Below are 21,565 nucleotides of genomic sequence, written 5' to 3'. Positions count from 1 at the left end.
CCTTGGTTTCCCCTTGACCCTTGGTCCTCAAATTCTAGCTACTCACTTCCCCTTCCTGCTCATGAATCAAATCCTTGATCTTGAAGGTATGAGTGTTGGCCTTAAAATGATATGGTCCTGAGATGGAGGGATTGGAGGTTGTTGCTTTCACTATGGGAGTAATAGCCTTCTGTAGCTCTGTCTTCCTTGCATTCCTTTGAGAGATGGACTGTTCTTTTTCTACCTTGGAGATTAATTCCAGGATAAATGTCTTCCTTCCAAAATCTTCACTCTTCGTTTCCTTTTTACGACCCTTCATTCCTATGACTTATTAGAGTGGGGGTAATTTCACTATCTCTGTATTTACTAAAAAGTACACACATTGACCCTGTGTATCAAATCAAACCCTAAGTATCTTAGCCTTCGACAGTGGTGAGCCCACCCAGGTATGTTAGAGTGATGCATAGGTTCTTACCTCTCGTCTTACAGCCCAACAACTGAACAGCTGAAGGCACACTAATCAAAGCATAAAAATGTCCTAAGTGTCCTAGTGATCACAATGGTGAGCCTACCCAGGTATGTTAGAACGATGCGCAGGTTCCTACCTCTCATCTTACCACCTAGAAGCTATGGACTAGGAGCACTTCTATATTAAACAAACAACTTGGCTGACTGAATCATCAACTTGCCATCCTCGGCAACAGCACAAAAATGTAGTGTTGTTTATAAACCTTAATTGACTCAGATTGCAACATTAATTGTCAACCCAGGGTAGGTCTTGTTGTTTCAATGGAGTTCGCACTATCTGTGTCGATACACTTCAGCCAAGCATAAGAAATTGCAGAAAAACTATAAAAGGTGTCGCTGATATAATTTACTGAATCAATCATGTATGCAGATATATAAAAACCATCTACAAAATCAAATCACACTTCGTAAATATTGAAATAAAGGCATGCCACACCTAGTTCTAACATTTATTCTAGCTAGTTACTATTCCTTTATTGTTTTAACTATGTGTAACAGCATAAGATAAACAGAAACAATAGCAAATGCAATCCACAATATGTGCAGTAACAATGAGAAAGTACAAATCAATAAACTGAACTGAAATGTACACTACCTAATCACTGCAATCCCTGCCAAAGAGGAGGGCCCTTCCTCCTTAACAGGGCACATGAAGACACAAAAAGTGATTAACAGATCAGTTGAGAAGCAATAACAACATCATTGTGCCAATTGATATTAAAATAAGTTCAGGAGTTACAGGAACAGAGTAACAGTACTCTTCTATATTCCCCTCTGATACATAAAAATCCGAGTCTTTTATAACTATTACATCTCAAAAATTAGGAAACAGACCAACCATTTGAATCTCTGATTCTCATGCTGATCCCAAAAATAAAGAAGTTGCAACCTACTGCTAAATAAATATACATTAGTTACAACTGCTTGAGTCTTGTTGCCTAAAAAATAAACAATCTACTGCCAACAGCTGTTATGTGGAATAATACCCACATTTCCAGCTTCGATGCAAAAATATTGAGCAAATGATGGTTCGGGTTGACGTGGCATAACTGAAGACAACACTGTTGGTGTAACGGTAGACCCACACGAGGTGTAACAGCACCTGATGTGTAACAACAACCTGTAACAACACCGATGTGTAGCAACAACCTGTAACAATATCGATGTGTAGCAGAAACATGTACTAGCACTGATGTGTAGCAGCAACCTGTATCAACAGCCACTTGTAACAGCACCTAGTGTTTAGTAGTGATATGTAACAGCATTTAGGGTGTAACATTGAACTATTCTACCCTTTCCTGCAGTTAAGTCCTACTGTCTGTCTGCTTCTGCGAGCCAACACCTAAAAAAGATAAACTTCCCAACATGTTCCTTCAATGCTCGTTTAGTTAGCCTCAAAAAAAAATAAGCCTCACATTTATTCGGTAAAATACAGTAAAGTAATATGACAGTAAAATGGATGAAAAAGGTAAGAAAATGGGGAATTTGGTCATATAAGGGCTCAAGTCTGAAGGACATAAAGGTAAAAACAAGGGAAAGAAGGTGCGGAAAATGAGTGAAAAACCACACCCAACAAATTCATCAATATTTCAACTTCTTTAGCTCGATCACAAGGTTCAAACCTTATTTTTGGGTGTTGCATCATGTTGTGTACTTTAATTTCTTCCTTAAGATCATTGACAAACACTCTTTAAAAATAATTTAGAACGATCCTCTATGTGGATTGAAAATTACACAACGAGATTATTATATTCTATTGTTGCAATTATTTGGCATAATTTTATCAAGAAACCCAAATAGTTGGTTTCAAATTCAAAAAATCATAAAGTTCTTGCACAAACTAGTTTATTCAATGTAGCATTTATAATTCTTCTTATCCCATTATCATCATTTCCAACATTCCACATCCAAATATAAAACCCCAACATTTAGTTTGTGCAGGTCACTCGTGATTCCATGGAGAGAAATAACGTTCCATTTGGATAACCCACCCTAAATAGTCAAAAAAATCAATTTTATTCATGTCAACCTTTGGAAATGATGCCATGAATTGTGATCTTGAAAGTGTGGGTGGTGATTGTCCTAAAACATGCGTGCAACCGACAATTTGAGGATGAAAATCCCTCCTTGGTAACTATCAATGTTTGGATTTGTTACCTTAATATTCAAGCAACCACCTATGATTTTCAATAAGGTGTTATGTGTTTGCATTATTTCATTCATAATGCTAAGTGCAGACTCAATGTTAACAACCTTGGTATCTAGAACTTGACTCTAATGGGGTTAGATTTACTGTTGGTTCTTAGAGTTAGCTATGTTGTGAGTCTAAACCATGGATTATGTGGAAGTGTTATTTTCCACTTATATTATTGTGATCAATGGATTATAAGTATTCTATTCATATATAGCTTGAATCATTGTATTGTTGGGCCCACATAAATAATTTTTTATTTGAGAGAGAGATATGAGTAATCAACACAACACTAGGAATATTTTGAGATATGTCTTCTGCAATGGTGTTGCAAAAACCTGTGGTATGCAAGTATTACTAACAACTAATTACTAGTTTAGTGATAGAATCTCAAAATTCCTTTTGGATGTAAACATGTAGGATTTTTGCAAGAGTATCATGTGCTATAGCTCTCTGATATATTGGTGAGGTCCAAATAATAGTGCTCAACATAACATCTTAGGGAACTAACTGAGGATCAACTATGCCTTTTGCTGTGTAATCCCAATCACCTAGGTAGTAGAGAAATATATCCCTGAGGGTCGTTCTCAACATATTATAGCAACAATATGGCTAATCATATGAACTAAAGCTAGTTTCAAAACAATGTAAACTTTGAAACGGGAATTGATACTGTTACCCGTTTTGTAGAGATAGCAAAAAAATGACCCGATTTTCGAAAGTGGTGATGCAGAATACACATGTTTTTTTTAGAACATGGTTTTTGGAACTTTAATTTTTTTTCATGTTCAAGGATGAAATCAAGTTTTAGAATGGTAGTGATTTTCATGCTGATTTTAAAAAGTGAGTATTCTGCATCACACCCTTTTTTTAAAAGACCTATTTTTTGACTTTTAATTTTCTAGTGTGTGAAATGTGAAAAATTATTTTCTAAATTTGATAGTTTTTGAAGTCGTCATTTTATTCATATTTTCTTGTTCTGTATCTTAATATATTTTTTTTAGGGGGTTTTTATTGTTTTGCGTTTTTTGATTAGAAAGTCGATAGTTTGAATTTTAGATAATCTACATATTTATACATCCTTAATTAATTTTTCAATCCACATGAAATAATTGTTTCTAAAAAACAACATTTTTTAACAATGGACATAAAAATAACCACTTTTAACATAAATATAACAAAAAAACTAAACGTTTTGATAATTTTTTGCTAGAATTAACATGTCAAAATCACAATTTTTATACAAAAATATTAACTAAAAATGGTCAAATAATAGTTTTTTTTATGAATTTCATGTCAAAAAAATAATAATAACAACTTTTTTTTCAAAAAATAATAATTAACTTAAAAATCAATGTGAAAATCACAAATTACAAATATTGAACACATAACAACTTTAATTCATTGATTATTCTTTTCATGAAATGTCAGAGTCAAAACATTGCAAAGCTTGATTTCCAGGTATAACTTAAATTTAATCAACAATGTCACGTAATCCAAACTCTTCGTCCTCTAGAGTTTCATCATTGTCATCTTCCACAATATTTTCTAAAAAATATATATAGACACACAGAAAATGTATTTTTTCATTGTTTAAATTACATTTTTTAATGTATAAATGGATTTTAATTTTTTGAAAATTTCATGTCTCTATAATTTAATTGGGTACTTAAGTTGTGCACAATACAATTCTTCAATTGCTTTATATATTGTATACATAGTTTTTTAATCATATATAATATATACATAGTTGAAATTTAAATATTTAGTTAATACATACATTGGAATATTTTATTTATGGACTACATTGTTGAGCACATGGTTGACTATGGATGAAATTAGACATCTCCTAAGGGTTGTAGAATTAGCCACATCTCCCTTATACTGGGATGTAAAATAAACTTATCAACTCAATGAACATTATAAACATTATATAAAGTAATCGAAAAAAAAATATTTTTTATAATTAAAACATTTTAAGCAATATCACTATTTTATGCTCAAATAAATTTCATTTTATACATTCAAAATTACAACAGAAAAATTACAATTGCTTTCTCTTTTATATATATATATATATATATATATATATATATATATATATATATATATATATATATATATATAGATTGTAATCCCAAATATTTTATTGGCATTTTGCAATGTAAAAGAAGTTTTCATGTTAAGAAATTGCGTCCTTCTGGGCTCTTGCTAGACGTCTAATTAAGATGCGTTTATACTGATATAAAATAGAAAAAAACTCAGGAAAAAGTTCGTATTTCTTAGCTCTTGCAAAATCTCTGATTAAAATGGATTAATAGTGATATATAATTAAACAAAACGTCATGAAAAGTTATAAAAAATACTTTGATGATGATCTTGGAAACGGATCATATCACTTTTACCAACTGGTTTTTAATAAAAAAATTGTTATCATCCATTAGAAAAAATTAATACTGCCAAACAATGTAAGAGTTGATTATTCAACAACAAAAGCTAACATTTTACATGTGGAATAAATAAAAAATATTATGCACAGCTATTTCAAAATGGTATTACAATAATGCAATGTGGTGAAATAAATTTAAGAACTATTTCAAAAGTATTTGTTTGATAAAATACATTAGAATCATCAAAATATAGGCGCGGTTTTGTTGATACGTGTTTGTTTGGGTGTCAACTACATGAAAGGCGAGATCTCAATGGCGACAAGCTTTTCAGAAAGCTCTCCATTAATTAAGGTGCAAGTTACTTAAATCTAAATTTGGAGACTTAGATTCCATTAACGTCCCAATCGAATAGAGGCAGCTTTCCAAAACCGAGCAGAGGGGGCAGTTTTGGATAATCATTTCTGGTAAATGCATTCATTGACAACAAACATGTTGCAGAATGTGCGCGTGCCTGTATGCGCAATCTATGAAATGCCCCTCCAACATAGTCAAATTGTTACTAAAACCATTCGGTGAGTCTGTTCCATCCCTTTTTTAATTCAAATTAAGAGGACATTTTACCAATCAACACATCAAAGAACGTGTCGGGTGATGATGCTGGGTGACGACTTAGAGCAACAAATCCATGCGTCCGCTGTCACAGTGTGAGTGAAATTGCAGGTGAGTGGAAAACGAAACATTTCTAACATATCTACTTTACTTGTGGCTTATAATGCTTTGGAGAATTATATAATGCTGAGGCTTAGGCTATTAAGATATATTGAGATTGTGAGTGAGAGAAGCGATATTGAGATAATGGAGGCAACTTTCTGGATTTCTGGTTTGGCAGCTTGCGCTGTAGTTGTTGTTACAATAGTGGTGGAAGTTATCAGATTTGTATGGCGGAAGCCTCTACACATACAGAAACATTTCGAATCACAAGGAGTAGGAGGCCCACGGTATAGGGTATTTCGTGGAAATATCAAAGAGATGATGAAAATGGCGCATCAAGCGAGTTTTCAAAATATGGGCTTCTCTCATGATATTCTCTCTCGAGTTCTGCCATTCTACCACGAATGGAGTAAGTGCTATGGTGAAGTATCGCTTCTCCTTATATTTTCAAATTTCTGGTATTTTCAATGTTTAAAATTATAGTTCATTGGGTTTCTACATATTGTTTTGTCTATATAGGTAGCACTTTTCTCGTCTGGTTTGGCCCTACCGCAAGACTAACTATTGCAGACCCTGAGCTAATCAAGGAGATATTCTCATTCAAGCATGGTGATTATGAAAAAGCAGAGCCTCATCCTATTTTAAAGAACTTGGAAGGCGATGGACTTCCAAATTTGAAAGGGGAGAAATGGATGCAGCACAGAAGAATCATAAATCCTGCTTTTTCCACACAGAACTTGAAAGTAATATATTCAAATGATTTTTTTCTTAAATATGATCTGAAGCTATCCAGTTTGCTTAAACTTCTAAAATGAATATAATACCCTATGTTTCATATACTTATCTCTCTGCATAACAGGCATTGATCCCTGTCGTTGCCGGGAGTGCCACAAATATGCTAAACAAATGGAAAAGTTACACTGAAGCAGGTGTGAATGAGATAGACATTTGTGAGCAGTTTGAGAATGTTAGTGCAGATATCATAGCACGAGCAGCTTTTGGCACCAGCTACGAGGAAGGAAAATGCATCTTTCAAATGCAGTCTGAACAATTCATCTTTGCTGCAGAAGATTTACAAAATTTTTCTGCTTCGTATTTTTGGAGGTCAGATATTCCTTGACGGTTCATGAATTTGTCATATTCTGTCGCTGCAGCGCCACCCCCGGGCCGCCCCGCCCCACCCGCCGCCGGTCGGGCGGGGCGGGGCGGCCCCGGGGGTGGCCCTGCGCGGGCGGAGGGGGCCAGGGAGGGGGCGGGGTGGGCGGAGGGGCCGGGGAGGGGGCGGCGGAGGGGTGGGCAGAGGGGGCCAGGGAGGGGCGGGGGAGGGGGAGGGGTGGGCGGAGGGGCCGGGGAGGGGGAGGGGGGGGGGGCGGGGGAGGGGGAGGGGCCAGGGAGGGGTGGGCGGAGGGGCTGGGGAGGGGGCGGGGGAGGGGGAGGGGCCAGGGAGGGGTGGGCGGAGGGGCTGGGGAGGGGGCGGGGGAGGGGGAGGGGCCAAGGAGGGGTGGGCGGAGGGGCCGGGGAGGGGGCGGGGGAGGGGCCGGGTAGGTGTGCGGGGTGGGGAGGGGGAATGGGGGGGGTAGGGGGGATGGGAATGGGGGGGGGTAGGGTGGGTAGGGTAGGGGGGGAAATTGGGGGGTGGGGTAGGGGGGCGGGGGGGGAGGGGAATGGGGGGGTAGGGTAGGGTAGGGGGATGGGGTAGGGTAGGGGAGGGGGGGGGAATGGGGGGGTAGGGTAGGGGGGCGGGGGGGAGGGGAATGGGGGGTGGGGTAGGGTGGGGGGGGAATGGGGGGGTGGGGTGGGGGGGGGGGGCAATGGCGGGGTGGGGTGGGGGGGGGGCAATGGGGGGGTAGGGTAGGGGGGCGGGGGGGGAGGGGAATGGGGGGGTAGGGTAGGGTAGGGGGATGGGGTAGGGTAGGGGAAGGGGGGGGGGAATGGGGGCGTAGGGTAGGGGGGCGGGGGGGGGGAGGGGAATGGGGGGGTGGGGTAGGGTGGGGTGGGGGGGAATGGGGGGGTGGGTAGGGTAGTGTAGGGGTGGGTGGGGGGGGGTGAGGGGGGGAATGGTGTAGGGGGGGGTAGGGGTAGGGGCAGAAGGGGGGGGGTAGGGTGCGGGTTAGGGGGGCAGAAGGGGGTGGAGGGAGAGGGGGCAGGGGGAAGGAGTTAGGGGATGGGGCCCATAGGGCCGGCGTTAAGGAAGGGGGGGAGGAGTTGAGATTGGAGGGGAATGGGAGTTGGGGGTGGCAAGGGTTGGCGCATGGGTAGGGTAGAAGGTGGAAGAGGGCATGGGTGAATGGGAAAGATCGGTAATGGGTTGGGGGAAGGGGGCACGACGACGGAAGGAAGTTGGGAGCTTGCCATCACTAATTGAATGTATTAAGAAATCATACACGACAGAGCCTGCTTTTGAAGTGTTGGAAGAAACTGTTGACATGCGAAGGTTTATTCTAGGATCATATGGTGAGGGGAAATGCATTGAACAACTTAATGATATTAGCTTCCAACATCAATTTCGTATAAAAAAAATTGATGGGAAAACACTAATATGGGGCAAGAAGTTTTCCACTACTACAGAATGGGCACCGTCATCAGGTTTGCAATTTTTGAAGTTCATTCCAGATCGTCCAATATTTGCATCAAAAATATTGTTATTACAATCAGTTGGTGAAGTTCAGAATGCACACAGACAGAATAGACATATAAATTATTCTGATTGCCTAGAAGAAATTAAAAAATGTATTAGATATACATATGAGTACTTTGACATTGCTGATTCAGTTTGGTGGGAGTCATTTTTCAATAATCAAAGTGATATCATTTCAACAACAACCAATGAAGATATACCTTTGAAAAATCCATTTATTTGGCCACAAAATGTGTCGAATGAACAAGAGGAAGTAAACATTGTTGAACAGCAACAAAATCAAGGTATTATTAATTCTTCACAGGCAATGGAAAGAGAGATGTATATTGGTTCCAGAAGATCTCATGCACAACGTGAAGCCATGGAAGACCTTTATAGGGGTTCAGTACATGATATTAAGGAGGGTTGCATGATTGCAGTGCTAGCAGATGGAGATCCCAAAGGCTATCCATTTTGGGTTGCTAAAGTTATAAAGGTATTTACAGAAAATGAGGATGTTACAAGTGTTGAAGTACATTGGTATGCCACAAATACACACCCATTCAATGGTGTGTATAAGCCAGAGATGGTAGTTGACAAAAAAAATGGTGGAAAAAGAAAAAGAAAGGGTACAAATATAAATCGCCGCCGCACAGACATATTACAATTGGAGGATGTTGACATACTTGTTTATGACTTCAATTTAACAAAGAGAGGAACTCTTCGCTTCAAGACGATAGAGATTCTGAAAAGGTTGTTACCAGAAGGAATAGTGTTGACATGGGAGTCTGCTGAAACCAGTCGTAGATCTAGAAGACTTTTGAAACCTGGAATGTTGGGCATGCATGTGGACTCAGATGGGGCACTAGTTGATGAAAGAGAAGAATATGGAACATCTTCGTCAGCATCCAGTCACTCATCTGAAGATGTGAATTGTGATGGTGTGCAAGAAAATATGAGTGATTTTGAATAATTGTTTAAGACAGATTATATAACTGATGTATGCATCATATCTTCAAATAAAATTAATGTTTTCCATATGTTGTTAAATGAGAAGTTATGAAGCATTTTTATGTTGTTGGATTATGTCTTAAGTATGATAAATTTTATTGTTTAGATATCTACAATGCAATATCAAATTAGAGATATAATGTCTGTTTTATTCAGTATACAAATAAAGACTTTTGATTTCATTGAGTGATATACTTTGTTCATAATGTCATGGTTTTTTAATTTTATAGTTGGAAAAACATGTTAAATTTATACTTAGGAAAGAAAAATGATATTCTACCAGAAACATTAATGTGTTTTTTCCTTAAAAATTAACTTTGTTTGAGACATAAAAAATTGGTTTTATTAGCATTTTTTAAAAAGTTTGAAAATTGACCCTAAAAAAAAAAACGTTATTCCAGTAGCATCACTTTCGTTTTGAAGCTATATTTTGCACGAAAATTTCGTAGTAAATTTCGTAGTCACCGCCATTTTTAAAACACGTTCAAAATTGGCACCTAAAAAAAAAACATCGTTCCAGTATACACACTTTTCGTTTTTAGCACTGTTTTTGATGTTTTTTTGGGGTTTTTGGGCCAGAGTTCCCGTTTTGAGTTTATAGTTCCCGTTTCAAAGTTTACATTGTTTCAAGTATATGTAGAGGACTACCAATACCCAAAGGTGTGTGGAACTGATATTTCATATTTAAGTGTTGTCTAATGGAATACTACTTGAAGAGGAAGTTTCCATCAAAGTTATTCCTCTTGTATTTCCTAAATATATTCTTATTTTACCTTAGTTTTATCTATTGAATGATAGTTCGCTACATTTTATAAAGAAGATAGAACATATATCTTAACTTAAAAAAAAAAAAAAACTACTGAAATTTAAAGGCATATTGACTCAAGAAAGATCTTTCACAACACTTTTAATCTTCCTTAACCCTTAAAATTTTGGGTGTGTGTTATATTAGGTGGGTGGACCTACCTATGGTTTTGTTCATGGGTTTCACACATGGTTTTGGGCATGATAGTTTTCTACCCATGGTATTTTGTAGATCGAGTCAAGGGAACTATTATTATGTTCTAATCCTGGGTTAATGGATTGGGGTTTATGAATTATTTGACATGTATATATATGTGTTGTAAAATTGAAAGGAATATAATGAAAAATCAATCTGGTAGTTCCAATTTTGGGATCCAGGGGAAAATCATTGTGTATTTGTTTTATGTTTCTTGCCAGTGTATATTTTCTATTTTTTAAGAATTCATTTGCAGGTAATTTTTGTACAGGGTTAAAACCTACATTTGGTATTAGAGTTGTTTTGACTTCAAGGGGACACCTTTACTATTGAGGAATTTTTCTCGGGCTTGTGGTAGACCCTGTTCAGTGGGAGATATGTGGGATCAATTCTTGCGGTGAAACAAAATGGTGAGAAGTGGAAAGATAGAGATCAAGATATTTGATGGTCAGAGTTTTGAGTTATGGAAACTCAAGATAGAGGATCTATTGGTGAATAAATATCAGTGGATCATGGTAGATCTAGATACTAAACTAACGACAATGTTAGCTGAAGATTGGGCAAAGTTGGATCGGAAAGAAAAGAGAACAATACGGTTGTGTATCTCAGATTCATTATTGTTGAATGTATCAAGGGAAGCTATGAGGATGCTTTGTGGGAAAATTTAGGTACTTTGTACCAATCTAAGTCTATGGTGAACAAATTGTTCCTATGGAAAAAGTTGTATAACCTGAGGATGAAGAATGGAGATTTAGTGATAGAGAATATGAATGCTTTCAATACAGTGGCAAGCTAGTTGTTATTTGTTGATATTAAAATTTTAGATGAAGATAAGTGCATTATTTTGTTGTGTTCTCTACCATATTTGTGGGATTATTTAGTTGTTCCAATAGGTAGCAATACAACTATCTTGAAGTTTGATGAAATAGTCTCATCCTTATTGTCAGAGGAGATGAGATGGAAAATATGGAGGGACAGAATGAAGATTCCTTATATGTACGAGGACGGTCCTAGAAAAGTAACAAAAATAATTCCTTGCGTGGGAGATCTAAATTTCTAGGAAAACCTGTAAAAGGTATGTTGGAAATGTAGAAAGGAAGGAAACTTTAAAAAGGATTGTAGATCTAAAGCTCCTAAGAAAGGAAAGGGATTTGATGATGCTCCTTCTACAGAGGTGAAAACCACCTCAATGATGGTGGGGATGTGTACTTCGCTTCTTATTCAAGTACACATGTAGATCATGAAGCATGGTTGATTGAATCAGGTGCATCCTTTCACTTCACTCCCCATAAGGAGTGGTTCTACGAGTATGAGAAACATGATGGTGGTGATGCCTTCTTAGGGGATGATAGGAAGGATAGAACCATCAGACATAGAAAAATCAAGCTAAAGTTACAAGGTGGAAGGATTAGAGCACTCCTGGGTGTTTTGCATATTCCTGCATTGGCTAAAAAACTGATTTTTGTAAGCAAGATAGATGATGCAGGTGTAAAAACAGTGTTTGAGAGAGATACCTGCAAGATGGTTTGAGGAGCACTAGTATTGCTGTGGGGAGTTCATATTGGAACTCTATACAAACTTATGGGTAATACTATTATTGATGGGTGTAACCGATCCATGGTTCTTGAAAATGGATCAGAAAATCTAGTGGTCTCTAGAGAAAATACCATGATATAAAATCAAAGGCTTGGACATATTCGAGAAAAGGGCCTTCAAATACTTAATGGTAATGGTATGGTATAAGGTGTGTCTAATTTCTCTCTGAATGTTGATTTCTATGAACATTGTGTATATTGAAAGAAAAATCAAGTGAGTTTCCTCTCTAGTGCTAAGAGGGAAAAAGGGATTTTAGAGCTTATGTAAAGTGATGTATTTGGTCCTGTGTCAGTTCCATCACTTGGTAAGTCTGTGCACTATGTATCATTTATAGATGAATTCTCAAGGATACATGAATACATTTCCTTAGGAATAAATATGAAGTCTTTAACAGGTTTAAAGAATTCAAGGATCTGGTGGAAAACAAAACAGAGAAGAAGATAAAGATTTTGAGGATAGACAATGGTGGAGAGTTTTGCAAGAAGGAATCTGAAGAGTTATGTAAGAAGTGTGGTATAGCATGGTAGAAGACTACTCCATACACATCTCAAAAAAACTGATTTACAGAAAGAATGAACATGAAGTTGATGGAAAAGGCAAGAAGCATGCTCAATGGTGTTGGGCTAGGACAAGAATTTTGGGTAGAGGCAGTAGAGACTGCACGTTACCTAGTTAATAGATCACCTTCATCAATGTTGGAGGATAAGTATCCAAATGAGATATGGACTGGTAATAAACCCTCTCTTTCACATCTGAGGGTATTTAGCTGTGATGCATATGTACATGTTCCAAATGAGAAAATAAAAAGGTTAGATAGTAAATCTAAAAGGTGCATCTTTATTAGGTATAAGGATGGTTTTAAAATGTTATAAGTTTTGGAACACCGAAACAAGGACAGTTGTGTACAACCGAGATGTTGTGTTTAGAAAGGTGAAAGATGTTATTAAACATGGATTCCTACCAAAGGAACCTGAGAAGATAGATTTTGAGCTAAAGGAGGAAGAATCAGACTCTACAACAGAAGAGGAACCATAAAATGAATAGCCACAAAATCAAGTTGTGAGAAGATCAGTTCAAGAAAGAAGACAGCCAAAAAGGTATAGTCCATCTGCTTTCTGTTCAAATTTTCATTTATCTATTACTGATGATGATTCCAGAACTGTCAAGGAGTGTTATAGACATTTTTGTGCCTTACAACTCCAAGCATGAAATGTCCATAAACCAAGGGCTCCTAAGTCCCTAAAAGTGTTGTTCTAACCCCTAAAGGAACAAGGTCAACAAATTACAGCTTCTCCCAGAAGTTCTCCACCAGAAACTGCTCAAAATAAGTCAAAACAGGATCATTTCAGTTGCTCCACTGGCTAGGTGCGTTGCATAGCACCTAAATACACTGGCTAGGTGCGTTGCAACGCACCTAAATGCACTATGAGGGTGCGTTGGGCGAGAAATGACAAATGGCAGTGTCATTCCGCGAGGTGGAAAGACAAGGGAAGCTTCCAGAATCTTCTCCTATGACACTTGCCTCACTGAATTCGACCAAGGATGAGTAAGAGACCTTCAATCTCCAAGTGGAAGCAAGAACTGACAGAGAGAAGACACTAATCAAATCACAAGCTGACTCATCCTCCTTGCACATATCTATATGTGGATCCCTCATCCCAGAGATCCAGAGGCTGGAATTTTGCACATTGTAAGGAATTGTTGTTGGTTTTGAGACAAACATCAGGGTATTGGGTGATCTATGCTTTTTTGGAGGTGAAGAGGGGCTTCTTTGCTGGGAGGTTGATGCTGGGTCGGGAACTACCGGTTGTAACTCCTCCTGGATCTTCTTGTTTATCAATAAGAACTACTTGAGTTTCTCCTCCATGCTTTTGTATCATTGATGCTTGTTACATTTGTATGGTTAACTTAAATCTGATCCTAAGTTGTTTATGAATATAGATCCATGTCTTTGTATAGTTTTCTTCCTTTGTGATCTTACAGGTACTTGGTGAAGCTGGGCAAGTAAGGGAGCAGGTAGCTGGAAGCTGTCAAAGAAGAGAGGGATTGGATCAAAGGATTAGCGCAAGACACGGGTTGGTTCTTTCTATTCCTCTCTATCTATAGTTCATAAAGGAAATACAAAAGTAGTTTTTCTCTGTTTGTTTCTAAGGCAGTTGTCACACCTTAGTGGGATAGAGCAGTTCTAAATAGACACTTTTCCCGGTAACAAGGAGGTAGTAGATTCAGAGGATAGTAAACCCTGGAAAGAGGCCATGATTGATGAAATGGAATCTTTGGACAAAAATGAGGCTTGGTATCTGGTGGAGTTACCGGCCGGAAGGAAACCCATTGGAAGCAAATGGGTTTTTAAGAAGAAGATGAATGCAGAAGGCAAGGTGGAGAAATACAAAGCTCATTTGGTAGAAAAAGGTTATTCCTAGATGTTGAGAATTGATATTGTTGATATGTTTTCTCATGTTGCCAAGGTAGCTTCTATTAGATTACTTTTATTTTTTGTTGTTGCTTTTGATTTTGAGGTAGAACAGATGGATGTGAACACAACATTTCTTACAGGGATCTGGAAGAAGAGATCTACATGAAGAAACCTGAAGGCTTTGTGGTGAAGGGTAAGAAAGAATGGGTATGCAGGTTAAAAAAGTCTTTGTATGGGTTAAAACAATCACCAAGGATGTGGTATCATAAATTTGATACATTTATACAGGGACTTGGCTTCACCAGAAGCCAAGCGGATCATTGTGTGTATTTTAAATTAATTGATGACCATGTTATTTTTCTGGTCTTGTATGTGGATGATATGTTGTTGATTAGAAATGACAAAGAAATTATATAGGATTTGAAGACCCAATTGTCCTCCAAATTCGACATGAAGGATCTTGGTGCTGCAAAGTATATTTTGGGCATGAAAATTAAATGAGATCGAGAAAAGAGGAAGGTCTAGTTAAACTAGAGGAAGTATGTCAAGATAATACTACAAAGGTTTAATATGTAGGATAGTGAACCGGTGAGGGTTCCAATTCCTGTAGGTGTAAAGATATCTGCTGAATAGTGTCCCAAGGCACAAAAAGAGGACAAGGACATGTCCCATGTTCCATATGCAAGTGTATTAGGTAGCTTGATGTATGCAATGGTTTGTACTTGATCTAGGTGGCTCTAGAGACACATACAGGACAAAGATGGCTTATGGAAACTCGAAAATCAAAGTGATCAGAATCCTTTCGAACTATGACCAGAGTGTAGATCTTGTCATATTGATACCAATGGTGTGAACGGTTCATCAATCTGAGCTCGTATGAGGGAGAACGATCCAATCAAAATTTTGGTCAAAGTTGGACTGGGGTCTAGGTTTAAGTGTCTCACAATTTGACCAACCCTGGGGTATGAAACCTAGCTCCCAAAAGCGAGCAAAATTGTTGCCTCTTTAATTTGTTTAATAACCCTTATGTTAGACAAAATTAAAAAATGGGCCTATTTTAATACGTAATATATATATATATAGATGAGGTGGCAGGCCACCACCCCTGCCACCCGAAAATATATTACAAAAAAATTCAATTATTAAAGCATCAACGGGCCATGACCCCCGCCAGCCCAACCCACACCAAACAAGATTAAACCATATGGGGTGGGGGGCCACCTCCGGTGGACCCAACCCACACCCCCAAACCAACCCACTATTAATATACGCATATGTTAGTGTAGGCCCAATGGGGATTGAACATGCCCATCTCATGTGGGCTGGCCCCCACCGGGCTGCCCCATGTACAACACATTCAATGTCGCCAACAACCAAACGACATGCAAACAGTTACGGAAAATAAAATAAAAGTCTGCACTATTTAAGAAAAACGTTTTGTTATATATGGCAGGGCAGGATTTGATCCCCCGACCTCCGAGCTCCAAATTTATCCACTGGTCATTGGGCCACGTGGTTTCCTTAGTAAACTCAGCCCATATTTTAATATATAAACCCAGTTTTTTACGAATGCAGAAGCATGGAAGAGCGAAGGAGCGCACACACAGATCAAGGCATTTTTTTAATTAATTTTTATTGCAAGGTGGAACCATGAACCTAGGAATAACACAAGGAGAACCATAATTGGGCAAAATTCTCAAGAGGGTGAAATTTTTGTAGTGTCCAAATTGGACAAATTTTATGTCGATCTTACACCTCTCAGTGACACGAACCTAATGGTGCAGTCAGAATTTCGATCAAAGTAGCAGATTTTCAGACGACCCGGAGGATGGAATCATTGAGGAATCTAGGGGGAATCTAAAAGATTCCTTAAGCCCCAAATTTTCACTTTCTTATAATTCATAAATTTGATAGTCGATTTTACCCTATTTGACGTCACAAATCTGATGGTGCATTCAGATTTCCATTTGATCATTTCTTTTTTGGGCCACTTTTCTAAGTGGAGTGCAGGTGTCAACATTCAATGTGCAAGCAGTCATTTCCATGAGATCCGACACTGCGAGATTAATGGTACGACCAGCTTCAGCTGTTTGACATCCTTTCCTTCAGATGGTCCCAGGATGTGAGGTATATACAGATGTGTTCATGTACTCCTTTTTCTATGAGATGCATTGTGCTGCACAGATCCCTGCTTGATGTTTGATGTGGGATCTTGTTTTCTTACTTGTTTCATGACCCCCGCTTGATGTGATGCGGAATCATCTGTGGGATGTACTTGTTGTCATGATTCGTCATGTTTTGTTTGAGATCCCTTTATCATTATGTTGATGGGATACTTATGTGTCGCCATGTATGTTTACATTGAGATCCCTGTTATGCCATGTTGGCGGGATGCTCATTATGATCATGCATGAGTTTATGTCATATTGATAGGAGTCCTTTTTGAATGAGAGTTCCTACAACGAAACATCTCTTGGAGCCACTCTTGCATGAGGGAATTTTCCTTGTATGATAGCGATGTCACCACCTATGTACATCATCACTATTTACAACACTTAATGCAGTGGCCTGCACCATCGTGACACCGGGGCCCGGAGACATAGTCCCTCCTGGACGAACTCCATTATCAACGTCTTTTTATTTTATATTGTTGATGATTGTCATGTTCCTTCTTCTTTACAGCGTGAATATATGTTCAATTATGTTATTTTAAATGAAATTCTTATCACATCACAAAAGTAAAAGATCTTGGTTAAATCTGGGAGTTGAGTCAACTCGAATCAAGTTAGGTATCAGAGTGGTCTTTGCATGGATGTGAATTGGAAGCATGAAAAATGGAACGTGGAGCGATAGAGGATGAAAAAGTGATGTATGAAACCATGCTCAAAATTTCCAAAAGGTTGGAAATAATGTATGAAGCTCTACAAAAAGAGACAGAGAAAAGGAGCGATTGCAGCTTCAGTTGCAAGCCACGGAAGAGGCCCTAGAAGAACTAAAGCATAACAACCAAAATATTCAAACAGAGAATGTTCAATTGAAGATGCTTCTACATGAAGAGAAAGAGGTAAAACATAGTTTGTTACAACAGCTGCAAGCTAAGGACAAGGCCTTGGAAAAGCTACAGTGTGACCTATGTGAGGTAAAAATTAGTTCTCCATCTTCATGTATGTTTCTAGATGATGATTTTGTTGTTTTTCAAAATCATACCACAGGAATTGGCTCCAAACTGTTGAAGAAAATGGGTTATGAAGGAAAAGGCTTGGGAATTAATAGCCAACGCATTATCAACCCCATCAAAGTAGAGGAATTACCTTGTCAGGTAGGACTTGGGTATGTCAGAAAGGAAGTTGGGGAATGCGCCGAGACAGCTAGCAAACCACCAACAACAGATGATGAGAAGCCCTCATCATTTATTTCCAAATTGATAGAGGGGGTGAAATATGTTGATTTCTTTTCGATTTCGTCTTCACATAGTATGATTTCTATTGGAGATGTGGAGATACCAATTATAGGGACAAACATTAGGCTCCTTACTAGGATGAGGTGCAAGGAGGAAAAAGAACTTGGTGTTGATAACCAAGGCATAACTCAACCATTGGAGGTTAAGCAGAGACCTCAATTTGCAGGCTTGGGATACATTGAAGGAGAATGTTCGAAGGTGTTAGATGCTTTTGAGACATCATTGAAATCATCAAGGAAAGAGAATGATGGGAACACATCCCCATCATCCCATTTTCTCATCGCCATGCTTACACCAGAGACGACAAGGAAAGGTATAACCAGTCTCGATATTCGAATGTTCATTTCGATTATAATCATATTGTTAATGATGAATGTAAAACATGGCATTGAAAAACATGTACCTTTTGTGGATTACATAACCATACATTTTCTAAGTGTTGGAAAAGAATAGTAGCACACAAAAGGATGAGGCGTGAAAGACCCTCTCAACAGCAACTAAAGCAGATCTGGAGGAAGAAGATCTATTGCAGTCATTGCAACAGAAGTGGCCATCAAAGAGCCACTTGTTGGAGACTCCATCCAGAGTAGCGCCTTAAAGACAAAGCGTCGGCGCATGAACCAGGTGAAACAATTGTTCGACAAACAAAACCACCATAGGGGGGTGACCCATTCACATTGATAAGCAAAAAATGGTTTCTAGATATGTTAGCTTGTCATGGTCATGCTTTTGTAAATCATTTGTTGCATTTTAAAATGTAAAAGTGATGATGCATTTTCCATCACTTTTTCAGCAACAGTGATGTCTGGTCTTATTTTGTGTTGCATGATAAACTGTGAAAGTGATGTCGAGTTTTCATCACTTTTCAAGACAAAAATAGTGTTTGGCCTTATCTTTGTAAATCATGTGTTGTAGTGATGATGTGTTTTCCATCACTTGTTGGAGCAACAATGATATGTCGGTCATGTTTTCGTAGCTGGGGTATTATTTCTATTTTGATGTAAGCTTGACCACTGAGTATGTGTTATAAACTCATGGCAAGTATGGGATGCTTGGGTTATTAGTTGGTCATGTAAGACCAGCATGTAATTTTCAAAACAATATACTACAGGTTGCATGTTGCAGGTGTCGACTCATCGCTTAAGGCTTCGAAGAACAAAGGTGAAGGAGATGAAAGTGAGACCTTTTCAAGGACACTTGTGATGCAGACAAGGCACAGAGAAGTTGCAGATTATTTTTCATGCTTTTGGAGGACCAAAAGCTCCTCAGTGGGGAAGATTGATCCAGGTGGCTCTAGAGACACATATAGGACAAAGAGGGCTTGTGGAAGCTCGAAAATCAAAGTGATCAAAATCCATTCGAACTAGGACCAAAGCGTAGATCTTGTCGTCCTAATCACAATGGTGCAAATGGTTTGTCAATCCAAGCTCATAAGAGGGAGAACGAGCCAGTCAAAGTTTTGGTCAAAATTGGACTGTGGACAGGTTAAAGTGTCCTACAATTTGACAAAGCCTGGGGCATGAAACCTAGCTCCCGAAAGTGGGCGAAATTGTTGACTCTTTAATTTCTCTAATAACCCTTATGTTAGTCAAAATAAAAGAATGGCCCTATTTTAATAAAAATAAAAAATATATATAAATGAGGTGGCGGGCCACCACCCCCGCCACCCCAAACTATATTACAAAAAATTCAATTATTAAAGGGCCAATGGGCCATGACCCCCGCTTGTCCAACTGCATCACAAACCAAAACAACAGATGGGTCATGACCCCCGTCGGTCCAACCCACACCAAATAACATTAAACTATATGGGGTGGGTGGGCCACCTCCGGTGCACACAACCCACACCCCCAAACCAACCCACTATTAATATACATGTATGTTAATGCGGGGCCAACAAGGATTGAACCCGCCCGGCCCACGTGGGTTGGCCCCCACCTGGCGGCCCCATGTACAACACATTAAATGTTTCCCAACCACCAAACGACATGCAAATAGTCACCGAAAATAAAATAAAAGTCTGCATTGTTTAAAAAAACGTTTTGTTATATATGGCGAGGGCGGAATTTGATTCCCCCGACCTCCGCGCTCCAAATTTCTCTGTCGGTCATTGGGCCACGGGGTTTCCTTAGTAAACTCCGCCCATATTTTAATATATAAACCCAATTTTTTTACCAATGTGGAAGCATGGAGAAGCGAAGGAGTGGGCATTCGGATCGAGGAATTTTTTAATTAATTTCTATTGTAGGGTGGAACTATGAACTTGGGAATAACACAGGCGGAACCATGATTGGCGAAATTCTCAAGAGGGTGAAATTTTTGCAGTGTCCAAATTGGACAAATTTTATATCGATCTTGCACCTCTCAGTGACATGAACCTGATGGTGCAGTCAGAATTTTAATCTGAGTAGCAGATTTTCAGATGACCAGGAGAAGGGAATCTTTGAGGAATCTCGAGGGAATCTAAAAGATTCCTTAAGCCCCAGGTTTTCATTTTCTCATAATTCAAAAATTTGATAGTCGATTTTAACCTATTTGATGCCATAAACCTAATGGTGCATTCAAATTTCCAATTTGATCATTTCATTTTTCGGCCACTTTCCTAAGTGGAGTGCAAGTGTCAGCATTCAATGTGTGAGCAGTCATTTCCATAAGATCTGATGCCACGAGACTGATGGTACAACTAGCTTCAAATGTTTGACATCCTTTTGTTTAGATGGTCCCAGGGTGTGAAGTATATGCAGTGTGTTCATGTACTCCTTTTGCTATGAGATGCATTGTGCTGCATAGATCCCTGTTTGATGTTTGATGTGGGATATTGTTTTCTTACTTGTTTCATGATCCCCGCTTGATGTGACACGAAATCATCTATGCGATGTACTTGTTTTCATGATTCGTCATGTTTTGTTTGACATCCATTTTTCATTATGTTGATGGGATACTCATGTGTCGCCATGTATGTTTGCATTGAGATCCCCGTTATGCCATGTTGGTAGGATGCTCATTATCATCATGCATGAGTTTATGTCATACTGATAGGAGTCCTTTTTTAATGAGAGTTCCTGCAGTGGAACATCTCTTGGAGCCACTCCTGCGTTAGGGCATTTTCCTTGTATGATAGCAACGTCACCACCTATGTACATCATCACTATTGATAGCACCTAATGCAACGACCTACACCATCGTGACATCAGGGCCCGGAGACATAGTCCCTCCTGGATGAACTCCATTATCAATGTCTTGTTATTTTATATTGTTGATGATTGTCATGTTCCTTCTTCTTTACAACATGCATATATGTTCAATTATGCTATTTTAAATGCAATTCTAATCACATCATCAAAGTAAAAGATCTTGGTTAAATCCGGGAGTTGAGTAAACTCGGATCAGTACCAGACCAAACATTGCACATGTAGTGGGATATTATGCAGGTTTATGTCAAAACCTAGGAAGGAGTATTGGACAACGATGAAGCAGATTTTAGGTATTTGCGTGGCACTAGTGATTATGGTATGTGCTACCAAGGAATATTAGGATTGGATAGAGTTTTGGACATCCATGGCTTTGATGATGCAGACTGGGGTGGAGATCTGGATCAGAGAAGATCTACAAGTGGGTATGTGTTTAACCTATTTGGAGGTGCAGTCAGTTGGATGAGAAAGAGAC

At 38.7% G+C, this 21,565-nt stretch overlaps 1 pseudogene; it reads left to right on the top strand.

Moving 5' to 3' along the window:
- Positions 1-5,943: 5,943 nt before the first annotated feature.
- LOC149229301 (cytochrome P450 734A1 pseudogene) lies at positions 5,944-6,919 on the top strand (annotated as a pseudogene).
- The last annotated feature ends 14,646 nt before the right edge of the window (positions 6,920-21,565 follow it).

This window comes from Pinus tabuliformis, chromosome J, assembly GCF_031772625.1.
Source record: "Pinus tabuliformis cultivar Carrire ecotype Pingquan chromosome J, CPIR1, whole genome shotgun sequence".
In the NCBI taxonomy this organism is placed as follows: Eukaryota; Viridiplantae; Streptophyta; class Pinopsida; order Pinales; family Pinaceae; genus Pinus; species Pinus tabuliformis.
Note: the sequence above shows the minus strand (reverse complement) of the source record. Positions and strands in the feature narration are given on the sequence as shown.